This window comes from Balaenoptera physalus (assembly GCF_965194825.1).
Source record: "Balaenoptera physalus genome assembly, chromosome: 5".
In the NCBI taxonomy this organism is placed as follows: Eukaryota; Metazoa; Chordata; class Mammalia; order Artiodactyla; family Balaenopteridae; genus Balaenoptera; species Balaenoptera physalus.
The window spans coordinates 16,927,307-16,947,156 of NC_138884.1; the positions used below are offsets into that span (position 1 = coordinate 16,927,307).

The following is a 19,850-nucleotide window of genomic DNA, read 5'->3' on the forward strand; positions in this document are numbered from 1 at the left end:
GCCACCCAATCTGTAGTATTTTGTTATGGCAGCACTAGCAAACTATTGTATACAGTCACCTATAATCCTAACTGATACAAAGTTTACATTAACAACAATATCCCCAACATCTTCATTGCTTCAGTCCATGACAACCAGAATCATTTTACCTCTCAAGCTGTGTGCCCTTGTAAAAAGCATATGAATTCTCTAAGTCTCATTTTATCTATTCAATAGGAATGATGATTAAACCCCAAACTAGAAATGCTGTGAAAAATGAGATAAGGTATGTAAAACTTTTAGCATATAGCATATCAGATAGTAAGTGCACCATATGTTTTGTCATTTTTCTTATCAGTAATTATAAAATAAACAATTTCACAGTATCAGAATAAGTTGTTTCCTAAGCAGATTTAATTACTAAATGCAAATTCAGAAATAAATTCATATGGGTTTAATCTCTATATTTAGTGCTTATTTTTGTTTTTTTCCTAGTATTTTCCATGTTTTTTCTACTTTTAAAACTTTTTTCCACGTGAAATTGAAAAAAAATCAGCCTTAAGAAGAATGTTGTCTTCCTATATACTAACAACAAAAAATCAGAAAGATAAATTAAGGGAACACTTGCATTTACTAATGCAACAAAAAGAATAAAGTACCTAGGAATAAACCTAAGGAGGCAAAAGACCTGTAATCAGAAAACTATAAGACACTGATGAAAGAAATCAAAGATGATACAAACAGATGGAGAGATATACCATGTTCTTGGATTCGAAGAATCAACATTGTGAAAATGACTATACTACCCAAAGCAATGCACAGATTCAATGCAATCCCTATCAAACTACCAATGGCATTTTTCACATAACTAGAACAAAAAATTTCACAATTTGTATGGAAACACAAAAGACCCCGAATAGCCAAGGCAATCTTGAGGAAGAAAAACAGAGCTGGAGGAAGCAGGTTCCCAGACTTCAGACTATACCACAAAGCTATAGTAATCAAGACAGTATGGTACGGGCACAAAAACAGAAATATAGATCAATGTAACGCGATAGAAAGCCCAGAGATAAAACCATGCACATATGGTCGTCTTATCTTTGACAAAGGAGGCAAGACTATACAATGGAGAAAAGACAGCATCTTCAATAAGTGGTGCTGGGAAAACTGTACAGCTACATGTAAAAGAATGAAATTAGAACACTCCCTAACACCACACACAAAAATAAACTCCAAATGGATTAAAGACCTAAATGGAAGGCCAGACACTATAAAACTCTTAGAGGAAAACATAGGCAGAACACTCTATGACATAAATCACAGCAAGATCCTTTTTGACCCACCTCCTAGAGAAATGGAAATAAAAACAAAAATAAACAAATGGGACCTAATGAAACTTCAAAGCTTTTGCACAGCAAACGAAACCATAAACAAGACCAAAAGACAACCCTCAGAATGGGAGAAAATATTGCAAATGAAGCAACTGACAAAGGATTTATCTCCAAAATATACAAGCAGCTCATGCATCTCCATATCAAAAAAACAAACAACCCAATCCAAAAATGGGCAGAAGACCTAAATAGACATTTCTCCAAAGAAGATATATAGATTGCCAACAAACACATGAAAGGATGCTCAACATCACTAACCATTAGAGAAATGTAAATCAAAACCACAATGAGGTATCTCCTCACACCAGTCAGAATGGCCATCATCAAAAAATCTACAAACAATAAATGCTGGAGAGGATGTGGAGAAAAGGGAACCCTCTTGCACTGTTGGTGGGAATGTAAATTGATACAACCACTATGGAGAACGGTATGGAGGTTCCTGAAAAAACTAAAAAATACTAGCATATGACCCAGCAATCCCACTACTGGGCATATACCCTAGGGAAAACCATAATTCAAAAAGATACACGTACCACGGTGTTCATTGCAGCACTATTTACGATAGCCAGGACATGGAAGCAACCTAAATGTCCATTGACAGATGAATGGATAAAGAAGATGTGGCACATATATACAATGGACTACTACTCAGCCATGAAAAGTAACGAAATTGAGTTATTTGTAATGAGGTGGATGAACCTAGAGTCTGTCATAATGAGTGAAGTAAGTCAGAAAAACAAATACCATATGCTAACCCATATACATGGAATCTAAAAAAAAATGGTTCTGATGAACCTAAGGGCAGGACAGGAATAAAGACACAGACGTAGAGAATGGACTTGAGGACACAGGGTGGGGGAGGGTAAGCTGGGACAAAGTGAGAGAGCAGCATGGACATATATACACTATCAAATGTAAAACAGATAGCTAGTGGGAAGCAGCTGCATAGCACAGGGAGATCAGCTCGGTGCTTTGTGACCACCTAGAGGGGTGGGATAGGGAGGGTGTCAGAGAGGCTCAAGAGGGAGGGGATATGGGGATATATGTACACATATAGCTGATTCACTTTGTTGTACAAGAGAAACTAATACAACATTGTAAAGCAATTATACTCCAATAAAGATATTAAAAAAAAGAATGTCATCAAGAATATTGGACTACATTCCACATAATAGATAAACTAACTGAAAAATGGATGATATTAATGGATTAGTAGAGAGCATGTCTTTAGTCTCAACAAATTAAAAATTTAAAAATTAGAAATCACTTCCCTCCAAAAAACAGAATCGTCCACATATGATGGAAATAAAAATGCCTCCAGATATTGTGTGGTTGATGCTAAATAAGAAAAGTTAAACTATTTGACGTGGATCCAAGGAACACTCCCATTTTAGCAGTCTGGTAATTGTTAACATTCAACAATCAGAGTAGAAGATGCAATCCAGGATACCACTTGGCTTTGCAATGCATACTATTTACATAGTCAAAATGATTAAAAAGCTCCTCAGTAGTTGTTATTTTTTAGAATCAACTTGTAGACGAAATATGGAAGGCTAAAATATAGATGCTGAAGAGAATATTAATATAAACAATGTTTAAAATATAAAATTAAAGGTGCAGATTATTGAAGTTGAAGGCAGAGGGAAGAGTACACATACCAATACCCTCATCTTCACAGAAAGAAGTCAGGAAATGCTGTTTAACTTTGAAGGAAGAAGATATAGATCTTTCTTTTCCTTTCTTTTCTTTTTTTTTAAGAACATCACATATACACAGAATTAAGTTCATGGCATAATATCAGCATCATTATGTCCAAAGCCCCTCTTTAATTTATTCTAATTGTATTTTATTTTTCTTTGTCCTCATCCTTTTCCAGTCATATTCCTCTCTTCTTTCATTCCTATCTCTAGAATACTGAATGCCTAGTTTTTCAATCCATTTCACTGTCAATCAATATGCTTATTTAGTTGTAAATGTATCCTTGAAAATATACAGTGTTTTGTGAAATACAGGTGTGCATGTGTGTTACTCACTGTGCTAAGTCTTCCATTATATGCTCATACTACATTTAATTTCTCATTTTTCGTAGCAAGGGATGCCTTGGTTGCTTGTACTTCTTCGTTACAAAAACTAAAAGCATTTTAAACATTCTTATATAAGTCATCTTATGCATGCTTGAAGTTTCTTTATAATCCATGTGTGAAAGAAACTTCCAGCCAACATTCCTTCCATCCTTTCCCCTCTCCTTCATATAGAATCACACTTCCTTTGTGGTCTGATGGCTCTGCAAGCATCCCTTTACTCACTCTCCATTTTCTCTCATAAGGATTTCTATTGATACATTTCTTCCATGGCTAATGCCATCTTGATGTTTTATCTTCAGAGGATATGGACTACACAGTCTCTGATACAGTGCTTTCCTTTTTCTTATTTGATTAGTTGGTTCTAATTTCAAGCATTTCTGTGACTCATTTCTAAAATCTTTTTCATTTCTTTCATTCAATTCTTACTCTTTTCACTCATGTTTTAACTTTTTCTACTATATATCCTTCAATATATTAACTGTAATTACTTCAAAGCCCCTGTCTGATGGTTCCAATTTATGGACCCTCAGTCTCTGGTATGGTTCTACTGATTGATTTATTGCTTAATAATGAATTAGTTGACGATTTTTTCCTATTTTGTAATGCTACACCAGCAGCAGGCAACCTCTACTTGGAACCAATGAAGGATCCTCAATACTAGTGGGTTTCCTGCCCTTTCTCTAGTATCAGTGCAAGATGGATGGGGAAAGGCCTCCTCTTCCCAAGCAGCTGCCAAGATTTTCTTGGGTCAGAAGTACTGGGGAGGTGGGGGTGGTTCTAGCTTTTCCATTAGTGCTAGAGGGCTTCTGCTTTTATCCTTCTTCCAGTGGTAGTGGATGCTATTCTGGGGCCATGGTGTGAAAGACTTTTCTCCTTTTCCCCCAAGGATAAGTCAGCTTTTGCTTTGCAGAAGAGAAGATTCCAATACATAGGCATTATTCAGTCCTGTCCCCCAGCATTAGCCAATTACCACCTGCATGCCTGCATGCAGATTTACTTCGCACCTGCGTTCATGCCTTAACACTTCTTCCTCCCACAATCTGCCCGATGTGTAACATTCAGTATACCCTATATCTCCTCCTCTGCTTGTTACCTTGTGGAATTCAGTTCATCTGCTTGCCTTACAACTTCAGCCTTACAAAATCTCTAATGGGTAAAAAAAGTTATAATTTTATAACTTATATGGCTTTGTTCCTGATGTGGGAGCAATATCCTCCTCTTGCGGCTTTCTAAGTAAAAGCAGGACTCAAACTTATTTTGATATTGCAAACTCTGTAATTCACTCTCTCCCAATTGAACTAAGATGATGAAAGCTCGTAACAAAATGAATCTTGACCGGTGTGAGATGATATCTCATTGTAGTTCACACCGGTCAGGATGGCCATCATCAAAAAATCTAGAAACAATAAATGCTGGAGAGGGTGTGGAGAAAAGGGAACCCTCTTGCACTGTTGGTGGGAATGTAAATTGATACAGCCACTATGGAGAACAGTATGGAGGTTCCTTAAAAAACTAAAAATAGAACTACCATACGACCCAGCAATCCCACTGCTGGGCATATACCCTGAGAAAACCATAATTCAAAAAGAGTCATGTACCAAAATGTTCATTGCAGCTCTATTTACAATAGCCAGGACATGGAAGCAACCTAAATGTCCATCATTGGATGAATGGATAAAGAAGATGTGGCACATATATACAATGGAATATTACTCAGCCATAAAAGGAAACGAAATGCAGTTATTTGTAGTGAGGTGGATGGAGTTAGAGTCTGTCATACAGAGTGAAGTAAGTCAGAAAGAGAAAAACAAATACAGTATGCTAACACATATATATGGAATCTAAGGGGAAAAAAAAAAAGGTCATGAAAAACCTAGTGGCAAGACGAGAATAAAGACACAGACCAACTAGAGAATGGACCTGAGGATATGGGGAGGGGGAAGGGTAAGATGTGACAGGGTGAGAGAGTGGCATGGACATATATACACTACCAAACATAAAATAGCTAGCTAGTGGGAAGCAACCGCATAGCATAGGGAGATCAGTTCTGTGCTTTGTGACCACCTAGAGGGGTGGGATAGGGAGGGTGAGAGGGAGGGAGATGCAAGAGGGAAGAGATATGGGAACATATGTATATGTATAACTGATTCACTTTGTTATAAAGCAGAAACTAACACACCATTGTAAAGCAATTATACTCCAATAAAGATGTTAAAAAAAAATGAATCTTGATGATTATTTATGCTTTTAAACAAATATTTCCATGAGGAACTTAAAAGCCTCTTAGGAATGCATTTCTACCAAGAAAAGAGAGTAAAGAAGACACATCTGACCTAGTAATAAAACTTTAATCATCATAGGCAGGGGACAATAAGAGTTTAGCATAGTGTTTGTAACTCAAATTATCTTTAGGCTCACTCCCTCATGGGGGATGTGTGGTTCCTTCAAAACCCTCAGGCACTGGTCCAAGATTACACTGAAGGACACAAGCACAAGCTATTAATTACATATTTAAATTAATTAAATTAATTGACATAATTAAAAACCCAAACATCAACAACTCCAATATTTTTCACCTTCTCCTGCTGTTAAAAGTAGTAGCTATAAAGCTCTTATAGGGGAGAAAAACTTTTCCTTCTTCTCTTCTATGTTTTTTGGCTGGCCTAATAATTAAATTGACATTAGGTAGATTAACAGGAGAAAAACAAATTTTATTTTGTACATACAGGAGTTCATAAAAATATGATATACAAAGACATGACCAAAGCAGGCAGCTTTTATACCTTTCAGACAAAGAAATAATAAATTTGTGAAGAATTAATAAGACAAAGGGGTTTGGGCTTGGGATAGAAAATTAGTGAAGAACTAACAAGGTCTGTTTATACAGGCTTCTCAGCCCTGAATTCCCTAACTCTGGTGGTAAGGATACCTTCTACCCTCCTGGTACAAGAAGGGTACCTTTCATGGGAGATTTATTTATTGCTTTCAGGGCGACAAAGGAGGGTCAGAGTGTCCTTGAACTGGTTGTTTCTTAAGTAACTTTAATTGCAAATAATTAATATGCCAAAGTGGCATATTTGGGGGTGGTGTATTCTGCTCCCCTTCACTCTATATAGCTATATATAGCTTTATATCATATATAACTCTATATGACATTTTTACCTTCCATCCAATTGATCAAAAATGTGTGCTGAATAATGAATACATTAAATAATCTGTATGTCCCCTAGTCATCTCCCTCAGATGAATACAGACCACATTGCTCTGAGACAACTCCCTCTTGATTTAGTTCTTAGATGACATCTCTTATATGTACAGCACATTACAGCACAACATACCTCTTAAGTGCCATAATACACGCACACTACACACTCATGAATTCTTGTTCTTCATGTGCCTATGCCTGTTCTTGTTTCTCTTTCCCCATGATCAACTTAGAATCCAAGCATAAATTATCATTCATGTATCACAATAACTAATTTTTGTTTACTTTCTCATTTCACCCACTCTTATGATTCTTAACAAAGGACAAGGAGAAATGGTATGTGTATTTATAGGGGGCGTACATGACAGTAGTTACCAATAAAAGCCAAATATTCCACAAAAGTTTTTCTAAGATATTGCAGTATAAGCACTAAGGCTTTTGGTACCCCTGAGGATAAAAACAACACTCAAGCAGAGAGAGAGGAAAACTGCCAGCTTCTATAGTTTCACACATTGACTTTATCAAAGAAAGGTCTTTAAAAAGCACAAACAAAAGTGGATACTGACAGTAGCAATGGTGATACCCAGAGGGAGGCAATGATGGTGATGCCTGACAGTAAATAGCTTAGTGGGAGAGACAGAATCCACTAGAATGGCCTCAAAGATGAGCATTTAAGGGAGGAGCAGCTGGTACTAGAGGTGGCCAGAGTACTGAGGATAGATAGCTGACTAATAATTTCTGTTCACATCCGAAACATGCCCAGGGAATGCACAGAATTAATTAGGATGGGGAAACTTTTGAGGGTATTGAAGTCATAAAAGAAATTGGAGAAATTACCAAGAAATATCAATTTATAAATGGTTAAAACAAGAGGTACAATTAGGACATTAACTAAGTTATATTAACTATAAGCTCTTTGCTCTTGCTACAACTTAATCCTGTTAGTGGTGGTTAAGAGAAAATATTTTCACTGTCTATATCTTTCAATAGCATTGTTCTTCTTTATAACTGTTCTTTCTTTCCAACATAGTACTCACTGCTTGTGATAAAAATAATATTACTATTTTTATAGAACTAAACATGTTAGAGCTAGAAGGGATCTTGGATATCATCTCATGTCATCACCTCATATTATAGAGAGATAATTTTAGCTAATATGTTATCCAAATCACCTATCTGGTAGTTGAGCAAGAATGAGTAATTCAGAAAGTCATACTGTCCAGATGCTGTGTTTCTTATGACACTACACTGCAATATTTAGAATACTGCACCATTTTAGAATACCTATTTTTGACATGAGGAATCTGTTTCAGAATCTAAATTTTACATAAAAAAGAATCATAAAAATTAAATTGTAGAAAACTCAAGAAACCAAAAAAAAGGGGGGGGGGTGTATAAGAAAATTTAAATCCACATCTCCATAGACAGAACGTACAAAGGAAATGTTTGAGAACCAGTTTCATGATTCCTGAACTCCATTACACAGGCCTACAAACTTCATCACAAGCTATCCTCAGTCTCCAGCTTGCAGATGACAGATCTTGGTACTTCTCAGCCTCCACAGTTGTGTGCACCAGTACCTTATAATAAATCTCTTCATATCTAAATGTATGTATATTATATATATATATATAAAACCACCTATTGGTTGTGTTTCTCTGGGAAAGTTTGACTAATGCACACTGCAAAAAAAAAAAAAAAAGCACAACAAAACAAAACTCTGCAACAAACATTTGAGAATCTTGACACAGAGCTATTAAAACCCTGAATTGGCTCTTAGTTTCATTATCTTTTTTATTATCTTTCTAGTCTCTTTTCATTTATTTCTGTTTTAATCTTTGTTATTTCCTTCCTTCTACTAACTTTGGGCTCATTTGTTCTTCTTTTTCTACTCCATTGAGGTGCAGAGTTAGGTTATTTGATTTGAGACTTTTCTTGTTTCTTGAGGTAGGAGTTTACCACTATCAACTTCCATCTTAGAACTGCTTTTGCCCCATGAATTTTGATACTTTACATTATCATGTTCATTTGTCTCAAGGTATTTTTTTGATTTGTTTTCATTTCTTCTTTGACCCACTGGTTGTTCAGTAGCATTTTGCTTAATCACCATATATTTATAAATTTTCCAGTATTCTTTGTGCAATTAATTTCTAGTTTCATAACACTGTGGTTGGAAAAGATGCTTTATTTTTAATGATTTCAACCCAGTTGAATTTATTATGAATTGTTTTGTGGCCTACCATGTTATCTATCCTAGAAAATGTTCCACGTGCAGTTGAGAAAAATGTGTATTCTGTTGCTTTTGAATTTAATGTTCTGTAAATATCTAAGTCCTTCTGTTCTAATGTGTTATTTAAGGTCTATGTTTGCTTATAGAGTTTCTGTCTAAATGATCCATCCATTGATGTGAGTGTATTAAAGTTCCCTATTATTGTATTGCTATCTCTCCCTTTAGGTCTGTTGATATTTGCTTTATATATTTAGGTGCCCCTAATTAGGTACATAAATATTTACAGATATCATACCTTCTTGTTAGACTCACCCGTTTATCATTATGTAGTGCCCTTCTTTGTCTCTTATTACAGTCTTTGTTTTAAAGTCTAGTTTGTCTGATGTTAAGTATAGCTATTCCAGCTTTCTTTTGATTTGCATTTGCATGGAGTATCTCTTTCCATCCCTTCACTTTCAGTCTTGCATGTCTTTACATCCAAAGTGAGTTTCTTAAAGGCAGCATACAGATAAGTCTTGGGTTTTTTTCTTTTATTTTCAGCCACTCTGTCTTTTGATTGGCAAATTTAGTCTATTTACATTTAAAGTAATTATTGATAGGTATATGTTTATTGTCATTTTGTTAATTGTTTTCTGGCTGTTTTTGTAGTTCCTCTTGCTCCTTTCTTTTTCTCTTTCTCTCTTCCTTTGTGGTTTGATGGCTTTCTTCAGTGGTATGCTTACATTTCTTTTTATCGTTTGTGTATTTACCATAGGTTTTTGCTTCATGGTTCCCATGAGGCTTACATGTAACAACTTATAACAGTCTATTTTAAGTTGATAACTTAATTTGAATCCCATTCTAAAGTTCAACATTTTTACTCCTGCCCTCACATTTTATGGTTTGTTTTTTTTTTTTAATTTTTATTTATTTATTTATTTATTTATTTATGGCTGTGTTGGGTCTTTGTTTCTGTGCGAGGGCTTTCTCCAGTTGCGGCAAGTGGGGGCCACTCTTCATCACGGTGCGCGGGCCTCTCACTATCGCTGCCTCTCTCGTTGCGGAGCACAGGTTCCAGATGCGCAGGCTCAGTAATTGTGGCTCATGGGCTTAGTTGCTCCGTGGCATGGGGGATCTTCCCAGACCAGGGCTCGAACCCATGTCCCCTGCATTGGCAGGCAGATTCTCAACCACTGCGCCGCCAGGGAAGCCCACATTTTATGTTTTTAATGTCACATTTTAAGTATTTGTATCTTGTGTATCCCTTAACTAATTATTGTAATCATAGTTATTTTTTACTACTTTTGTTTCTTAACCTTCAGACTAGCTTTACAAGTAATTAATCCACTTTTTCTTGATATCTACATTTCTAGTGAGATTTACTCTTTCATATGTGTTCTTGTCACTAATTAGTGTCTTTCCTTTTAACTTAAAGAAGTCCCATTAACATCTCTTTTAAGGAAATTTTAATGGAGATGAACTTCTTTAGCTCTTGCTTGTCTGAAAAACTCTTTATCCCACCTTCAATTCTCAATGATAATTTTGCCAGGTATAGTATTCGTAGTTGGAATTTTTTTTTCTTTCAGCACTTTGGATATACTGTGCCACTCCCTTCTGGCCCGTAAAATTTGTGTGAAAAGTCTGCGTAGAGTCTTAAGGGGTTGTCCTTGTATGCAACAAGCCGATTTCCCTTGCTGCTTTTAGTATTCTCTCCTTGTCTTTAACTTTTGATGTTTTAATTATAACATGTCTTGGTGTGAGTCACTTTGGGTTCATCTTCTTTGGAACTCTCTGGGATTCTTGGAGGTAGATGTCTGTGTCCTTCCCCAAGTTAGGGAAGTTTTCAGCCATTATTTATTCAAATAATATTTCTGTCCCTTTCTCTCTTTCTTCTCCTTTTGGGAGCTCTATAATGTGAATGTTAGTCTGGTTGATGTTCTCCCATAAGTCCCACAGACTGTCTTCACTTTTTTTCATTCTTTTTTTCTTTTTGCTACTCTGATTGGGTGAGTTCCACTGCTTTGTCTCTGATTTGACTGATCCTTTCCTCTGCTTCTTCTAATCTGCTGCTGAACCCCTCTAGTGTATTTTTCAGCTGTTACTGTGTCCTGCAGCATATTGCCCATCTCTTTATTGCAGTTCTCACTGTGTTCATCCATTCTTCTCCCCAGTTCAGTAAGCATCTTTATGACCATTATTTTGAACACGTTAGCAGGTAAATTACTTATCTCCATTTCATTAATGTTTTCTTCTGATGTTTCATCCTATTTTTCATTTGGAACATATTCCTCTGTTCCTTCATTTTGCTTGACTCTATGTGTTAGTTTCTATACAATAGCTGAAGCAACCACCTCCCCCAGTGGAGGGAGTGACCTTGTGTCGGAAATGAACCTTGTTGTTTAATCCTACCTCAGGTCTCTGTCATCTCTCAAACCTCTGTGCTTGTCCAAGCGGCCTATTATATTTTTAATAGCTCCCAGTAGTTGATGATGTACCAAGAACTGTCAGTGTCCCGAAAGAGAATATCAACACCTAGGGTCAGGCTGACTAGAAACAAGACCCTTAGGCAGCAGCTTTTAAAAGTATGCAAATATATACAGTGCTGTAAGACCACAAGTGTAAGCCCTACTGGCCACTAAACAGGTGATCTGGAGGTGATCCCTTGGCAGCAGTCACAAAAATTGGGGCTCCAAATGAGTGTATAAGTTCTTTTCTGGGAGATATCAGTGAGCTGGAGCAAGGCAGGAGGAGATGGTGCCCAGTTCATGTTCCTATTAGAGCAGCTGTACAGGCCACTAAATGTATGCTAAATCTGAAGCCTGCTCCTCAGGCCAAAGCAAAGAGGCCTCCTTCACAAAAAGACTTGGGGGAGTGCCTCTGTCCACTGTCTGTGCACTGCCCTGGGGATGGAAGCCTGCAGTAACTGTTTCTCTGATTGCCACAGTCCTGTGGGATCCAAGAATACAAGTCCCTCTGGTCACCAGAGCCAGGTGATCATGAGGCATCCCCTGAGTGGCAGCTACATAAAACAGGGTGCTAGACATACAAACCAGGTGTCAGATGCATGTAAAGCTGCCTTCAGGAAACACTGGTGCTCTGAGCATGACAGAGGATGAGTGCAAAGATAGTGACCCCCTCCTAAGTCTCTGGAAAGAATTACACTTAGCCCTTAGATACATGTTTAATTAGAAGCCTGCCCCTCAGGCTACAATCATAGTGATTAGCTAATAGGCCTCCTTCACAGACTGAACTCCTGGATCTGTTACCTCTTGATGTGCCCCAGTGGTGGTAACTGTTTAAGGACTCCTTCTCTGTTGGTCACTGTCCTGTGGGACAGACCCATGAGCAAACATAAGCCCCACTGGCCACCAAAGCCAGATGATATAGAGGTGGGGATGAAGAGGTTGGGAAAGAGGTTCCAGTTCAAGATGGTGATGTATGAAGATCCTGAATTCACCTCCTCCCACGGACACATTGAGTCTATAGCTACAATATGGAACAATTTCCTCTTAAAAAAACCTAAATACTGGCTAAGTGACAACTACACATCAGGCAAATGAGAAGAAAACCACATTGAAGCAGGCAGGAGAGGCTGGGACACAATCTCGCCATAAAATCCACCCCCAGTGCAATGGCCCATAGTCACGAGGGAACTTAGAACCCAGAGCTTCTCCCTGAGGAAAGAAGGGTTTGAACCCTACTTCAGTCATCCCAACTTTAAAGACATGCACTGTGAGACGAGATGCTTATAGCCATGTCTGGCACCCGAATTTTTGTGACTGCTGCTAGGAATCCTATTGTATTTTTAATTAACTTAAATTTCCCCAAATTTCTCTACTAGAGTAAAAAATTGATATTACTGTTAATGTACTAATCTGATTCCCCATTACCCTGATAAGGAGGATTTCAATCCTCTTATAAGGTGTACTGCACATGCCATCTGCTACATGAAATCCAACTTGGACCTGCTTCTGCTCTTTGCTTCTCTCACCTCAGCTCATGTTTATCTCCCCCAGTCAACTTCTCAAAGGCCCTTATTGCAGCATGCCATCCAGGCCACTATGTGACACTATTTCACCCTAGTTCCAGATGTTTTCCACTTCTGAGGTGGTCACTCTGCTGCTCTGAGCCAGCAAAATCACCACCTGCCCCTGCCACACTATGATTCCATCCAAGATATAGCTGGTAAATGTTCCCAAACACTAAGATATAAGAGTTGCTCAGCCATCTAATGGTGAAATAAAAGAAAAAGAAAAGAAAAGAAAAAAGAGAAGAGAAAAGAAGAAAAGAAAGAAAAAAGAAAAGAAAAAAGAGAAGAGAAGAAAAGAAAAGTAAAGAAAGAAAAGTAAGGCCCCTTTCCCTCTCTGTTATGCTATGTTAATATAGCAATAGTTGTTTGTATGATTTTTGTTTATTGTGAATAAAGCTGATATCAATATTCACATACAAATCTATGTGGAAATATATTTTTACTTCTCTTGGGAAAATTCTTAGGAATGCGATAGTGCTTCATAAGGCAGATACATATTTAATATTTTAAGAAACTGTCCTAAAGTTTTATGAAGAGGTTATTCCACTTCTATATTTTGAAAAGTTGTATATGAGATTTTCAGTTGCTTCACACCCATTCCAGCACTTGGTACTGTCATTACTTATTTTAGCCACTTAAATGAATGGATAGTGATAACTTTTGTTGCTGTTGTTGTTTTGTTATTTCATTTTTTCTGCTAAACATGGAGTTTATTGGTATCATTCAGTACAACTTTAGTCCTTCCTTTCCCAATCCCAGGCATCTTAACAGCCCTTTAAAGATCATGTTACATTACTTTGGAGGAAAATACTTCCACCTTAACACGTCTAAAGAAATGCTAGAAAATTTTATTCCTACTGATTTTTTTTTTAACTGCCTCAGCTACTGATCTCTAACACAGTGCATGTGGATCTAATGTCCATGTGAACGCACACCAACTAGTTACTGACTTTCTAAAGCAATACTTTTGCAGATACCAAATGACACAGTCCTGGGCTGTGCAGAGAGGCCAAAGGGAAGCCAACATGTTCCAGATTTTCTCCCTCTTGCGAGCCTGGTCTTTGATTAACAACTGCAAATGGCCTCATTGGAGAGAGAAAACACTCAAGAACACAAGCAAAGGGAAGTGGAAAGCTGGAAAAATGCAATGTCTGCTGGGCCCTGAGGGCTCCGAGATGACCACTACTGTGATATTATGATTCAGAGGCCAACGTGGACCCCGGCCTGAGGGGATGCTGAAGGCAGATGAGAGAGAAATGGGTGTGACTGTATCACAGAGACCACCCTGGGACACATCATGGGTATTGGTGGGGTTAGTTTGTGTAAAATTGGATCTGAATCTGTCTCATCCTGAGCTAGGAAACAAGAAAACAGAGTTTTCCTGTCTCTTGATTCCTCATACATGTGAGTTTAGAGTTGGGTGAAAACCAACTTTTAAGTGAACACGGTAAGCTTTGTGATGGTGGTATTTCAAAAAGGAAGAATGAAGGAATAAGCTTGCCTGAAACAGTGCGCAGGACCATGGCCGACGGTGACTCTTTCAGCCAAGAACCTACCCCTTCTACTTTTCCGTTTCCTAAACTGGCCCGTGGCTTTTGCTCGCCACTTTTCCATCAGACCACACTGCAGGAGTTGCAAGAAGCAAACTGAACATACATTTGCAGTTTATTACCCTGTGGGAGTATTGTGCCAATAGATTTACGTGATAAACAGGAGGCTGAGAACATCCCAACAGGCTAAGACAGTCTCCCAAGGCACTCGGCAGCGTTCCCACACAGCAAGGGCCACCCACGTCTTCAAGATTCCGCGATGTGGTCCAGGATGTGAAGGGCACCAAAGAAGTCCCTCTGCCCTTCAACTGGTTGAACACTCTGCTAGTTGCCACAGTTCTTTGTGATTCTTCAACTTCTGTCCACCTATCGGATGCTGTCTGTGACATTAATAGTGACTTCTTTTGCAGACGTCCGCTTAGCATCTCTTTTAGCCTCTGTGGTCCGGAGGCCATTCTGTTTCTGGGTCAGGGGGCCTAAGCTGAGGCCCTGGGGATTTGGGCACTAGGTCCCACAGCTCATCTTCTCTGTGTTGGATATTCCACTTGGTGCTGTCGATCGGGGCACACCGTTGGAGGACACGCCATCTTCCGCACACCTGCCTGCAGGCCGCCCGCCTCGGGGCCACTGTCTCGGGCGGCGTTGCTGGGCGGCGCATCCGAGTCGGTGTAGGTGAGCCATGCGGACTCCGTCCCGCAAGTCCAGCTCTCCTAGTAGCGAGGCTCAATGGCATCTGCCCGGCTCCCGCCACAGCCCATTCTCCCACGCTGCTGGCGCGCCCGGCGGCCACTCGGTTCACGGTTCTAGCAGCAGCTCAGCCCGGGCCGGCGAGGAGGTGGCGGCGGCAGCATCGCGTGCCCCGACCCACCCGCCGGCGCCACAGCCACGTGCCCAGCTCCCGCGGCGCCCGCCGCCCCCTCCACCGCCGATAACTCTTTATGATTTACATAAATGACCTTTACGACCATATGCTAAGTATCTTCTCATGAGCCTACTGGCCAAATACTTTCCTTTGTGAAGTCTGTTCAAATATTTATGTCCATTATCATTGGCTTAATTGTCCTTATTATTGAATTATAAATTATTATTCCTCATACCATACATTTATTCAAATTACATTGTTTTTGGCACTATGGTGAATCACTTTCCAATTACTTGCTGCTGTGTATATCTATCCTCACATTTATATGGCTTGCCTTTCTGTTTTCTTAAGGTGTCTTTCGAAGAGCTATATGTCAATTTTCATGAAGTCAAATTTTTCATTTTTTTCCTTTGTGGTTTATGCCTTTTATGTTCTAAGAAAACAATGGCTAACCCAAATTTTCAAATATTTTTCCTGCTGTTTTATATTTTTAACACTACAATTATGAGGCATTTCAAGTTAACATTTGTGTATTGTGTATGTTAAGGTTTGATGCTTACTTTTTCTGCAGGGATATCCAGTTGTTCCAACACTGTTATAGGTTTTCTTTCACCCACTGAATTGCTTTGGGACCTTCGGCAAATATCAATTGAGCATGTATGTACAGGTTTTTTTCCAGATTCACTATTCTGTTCTATTAACCATTTGATAGATCTATTCTTTCACCAGGGCCATGCTGTCTTCATTACTGTAGCTTCATAGCAAGTCTTAAACTCATGTAATGTATGTCTTCTTTGTTCTTTTTAAAAATTACTTTGGTTCTCCTGAATTGTTCGCATTTTCACATAAATTTTCAAATCAACTTATTAATTTCTACCAAAAAAGCTCTAAAATTTTGATCGAGATTGGATTAATTCTATAGGTCAATTTAAAGAAAATTAACATGTTAACAATGTTAACTCTTCCAATCCATGAACATAGTAAATATCTCTATTTAGGTCTTCTTTACTTTTTATCAACAATATGCTATAGTTTTCAGTGTATATAGCCTTGCTTATCTTTTGTTAAATTAATTACTAGTTCTTATATATTTTGGCACTATTACAAATGGAATATTCTTTAATTTTCCAATTATTTTCCTTTGTTATATAAAAATGCAAAAATACAAAAGTTTTTATATATTAACCTTGTACCCTGCCACTTTGCAAAACTAACCTATTATTTTCAGTGGTTGTTTTGTAGAGTCCTTGAGGATTTCCTATGTAAACAATCACGTCTTATGGAAATAGAAATATTTTTTACATATTTCTGGTCAATCATTATGCCTTTTATGCTACTCATTTCATTATATCAATAGCTAGGACCTGCAATATTAAGGTTGAATGGTAACAGGGAGGGCAGACAGCCTTGCTTTATTCCTAATCCTAGGGAGAAAATATCAAATATTCACATTTAAATATGAGGTTAGCTGTAGGTTTCCTATAAATGGCCCTTAGAAGTTTGTGGAAGTTCTCTTTTTGTATGTGGCTAAAAGTTTTAAAAATGACTTGGTGCTGAATTTCATCAAATATACTTCTGCATATATTGAAATGATCGTATTCTTTTCTTCTTTATATTGTGAATATGGCAAATTACACTGATTAAATTTTGAATGTTAAACCAATCTTACATTATTGAGGTAAGTCCAACTTGGCTATGATATACTGGCCTTTATAATGTTACTGGATTTGATTTTGCTAATATTTTGTTGAGGATTTTTGTGTGCAAATTCATAAAAAGATATTGGTCTATAGCATTTATTTCTTCAAATGTATTTGTCTAGTTTTGACATTAGACTAATAGTGACCTCATGAAATGAGTTGGAAATTAATTTCCTCCTCTTCTATTTTCTGAAAGAGTTTGTATAGAATTGGTATTTATTTCCTTAAATGTTAGGGAGAATTCACTATGGAAGCTATGTGGGGCTGGACTGTTCTTTGTTGGAACATTTTAAACTACTTTTATGCTTTCTAAAATTGGTGTGCGAAGATAAACTACAATCCTGCAGCCTGTGGAACAAAAACCACATTCACAGAAAGATAGACAAGATGAAAAGGCAGAGGGCTATATACCAGATGAAGGAACAAAATAAAACTCCAGAAAAAAACCTAAATGAAGTGGAGATAGGCAACCTTCCAGAAAAAGAATTCAGAATAATGATAGTGAAGATGATCCAGGACCTCGGAATAAGAATGGAGGCAAAGATCGAGAAGATGCAAGAAATGTTTAACGAAGACCTAGGAGAATTAAACAACAAACAGAGATGAACAATACAATAACTGAAATGAAAACTACACTAGAAGGAATCAATAGCAGAATAACTGAGGCAGAAGAACGGATAAGTGACCTGGAAGACAGAATGGTGGAATTCACTGCTGCGGAACAGAGTAAAGAAAAAAGAATGAAAAGTAATGAAGACAGCCTAAGAGACCTCTGGGACAACAATAAATGCAACATCATTCACATTATAGGGGTCCCAGAAGGAGAAGAGAGAAAGGACCCGAGAAAATATTTGAAGAGATTATAGTCGAAAACTTCCCTAACATAGGAAAGAAAATAGCCACCCAGGTCCAGGAAGTGCAGAGAGTCCCATACAGGATAAACCCAAGGAGAAACACACCGAGACACATAGTAATCAAATTGGCAAAAATTAAAGACAAAGAAAAATTATTGAAAGCAGCAAGGGAAAAACAACAAATAACATACAAGGGAACTCCCATAAGGTTAACAGCTGATTTCTCAGCAGAAACTCTACAAGCCAGAAGGCAGTGACATGATATACTTAAAGTGATGAAAGGGAAGAACCTACAACCAAGATTACTCTACCCGGCAAGGATCTCATTTAGATTTGATGGAGAACTCAAAAGCTTTACAGACAAGCAAAAGCTAAGAGAATTCAGCACCACCAAACCAGCTTGACAACAAATGCTAAAGGAACTTCTCTAAGTGGGAAACACAAGAGAAGAAAAGGACCTACAAAAAACAAACCCAAAACAATTAAGAAAATGGTCATAGGAACATACATATCGATAATTACCTTAAATGTGAATGGATTAAATGCCCCAACCAAAAGACATAGACTGGCTGAATGGATACAAAAACAAGACCCATATATATGCTGTCTACAAGAGACCCACTTTAGACCTAGGGACACATACAGACTGAAAGTGAGGGGATGGAAAAAGATATTCCATGCAAATGGAAATCAAAAGAAAGCTGGAGTAGCTATACTCATATCAGATAAAATAGACTTTAAAATAAAGAATGTTACAAGAGACAAGGAAGGACACTACATAATGATCCAGGGATCAATCCAAGAAGAAGATATAACAATTATAAATATATATGCACCCAACATAGGAGCACCTCAATACATAAGGCAACTGCTAACAGCTATAAAAGAGGAAATCGACAGTAACACAATAATAGTGCGGGACTTTAACACCTCACTTACACCAATGGACAGATCATCCAAAATGAAAATAAATAAGGAAACAGAAGCTTTAAATGACACAATAGACCAGATAGATTTAATTGATATATATAGGACATTCCATCCAAAAACAGCAGATTACACTTTCTTCTCAAGTGCACATGGAACATTCTCCAGGATAGATCACATCTTGGGTCACAAATCAAGCCTCAGTAAATTTAAGAAAATTGAAATCATATCAAGCATCTTTTCTGACCACAACGCTATGAGATTAGAAATGAATTACAGGGAAAAAGACGTGAAAAGCACAAACACACGGAGGCTAAACAATACGTTACTAAATAACCAAGAGATCACTGAAGAAATCAAAGAGGAAATCAAAAAATATCTAGAGACAAATGACAATGAAAACACGATGATCCAAAACCTATGGGATGCAGCAAAAGCAGTTCTAAGAGGGATGTTTATAGCTAGCTACACAAGCCTACCTAAAGAAACAAGAAAAGTCTGAAGTAAACAATCTAAACTTACAGCTAAAGGAACTAGAGAAAGAAGAACAAACAAAACCCAAAGTTAGCAGAAGGAAAGAAATCATAAAGATCAGAGCAGAAATAAATGAAATAGAAACAAAGAAAACAATAACAAAGATCAATAAAACTAAAAGCTGGTTCTTTGAGAAGATAAACAAAATTGAAAAGCCATTAGCCAGACTCATCATGAAAAAGAGGGAGAGGAGTCAAATCAATAAAATTAGAAATGAAAAAGGAGAAGTTACAACAGACACCACAGAAATACAAAGCATCCTAAGAGACTACTACAAGCAACTCTATGCCAATAAAATGGACAACCTGGAAGAAATGGACAAATTCTTAGAAGGTAAAACCTTCCAAGACTGAACCAGGAAGAAACAGAAAATATGAACAGACCAATCACAAGTAATGAAATTGAAACTGTGATTAAAAATCTTACAACAAACACCCATCCTTCTCAAACCCTTCCAAAAAATTGCAGAGGAAGGAACACTCCCAAACTCATTCTATGAGGCCACCATCACTCTGATACCAAAAC

General features: G+C 37.7%; 1 long non-coding RNA gene and 1 pseudogene across 2 annotated transcripts in view; one reads left to right on the forward strand and one right to left on the reverse strand.

The window, feature by feature from the left end:
* Positions 1–19,850, forward strand: part of LOC309660860 — an 850,010-nt gene that overhangs the window by 427,627 nt on the left and 402,533 nt on the right. The window lies entirely within an intron of this gene.
* Positions 10,087–19,643, reverse strand: LOC309660809 (brain and acute leukemia cytoplasmic protein pseudogene; annotated as a pseudogene). The gene has a single exon. The product of its transcript is annotated as a brain and acute leukemia cytoplasmic protein pseudogene (transcript).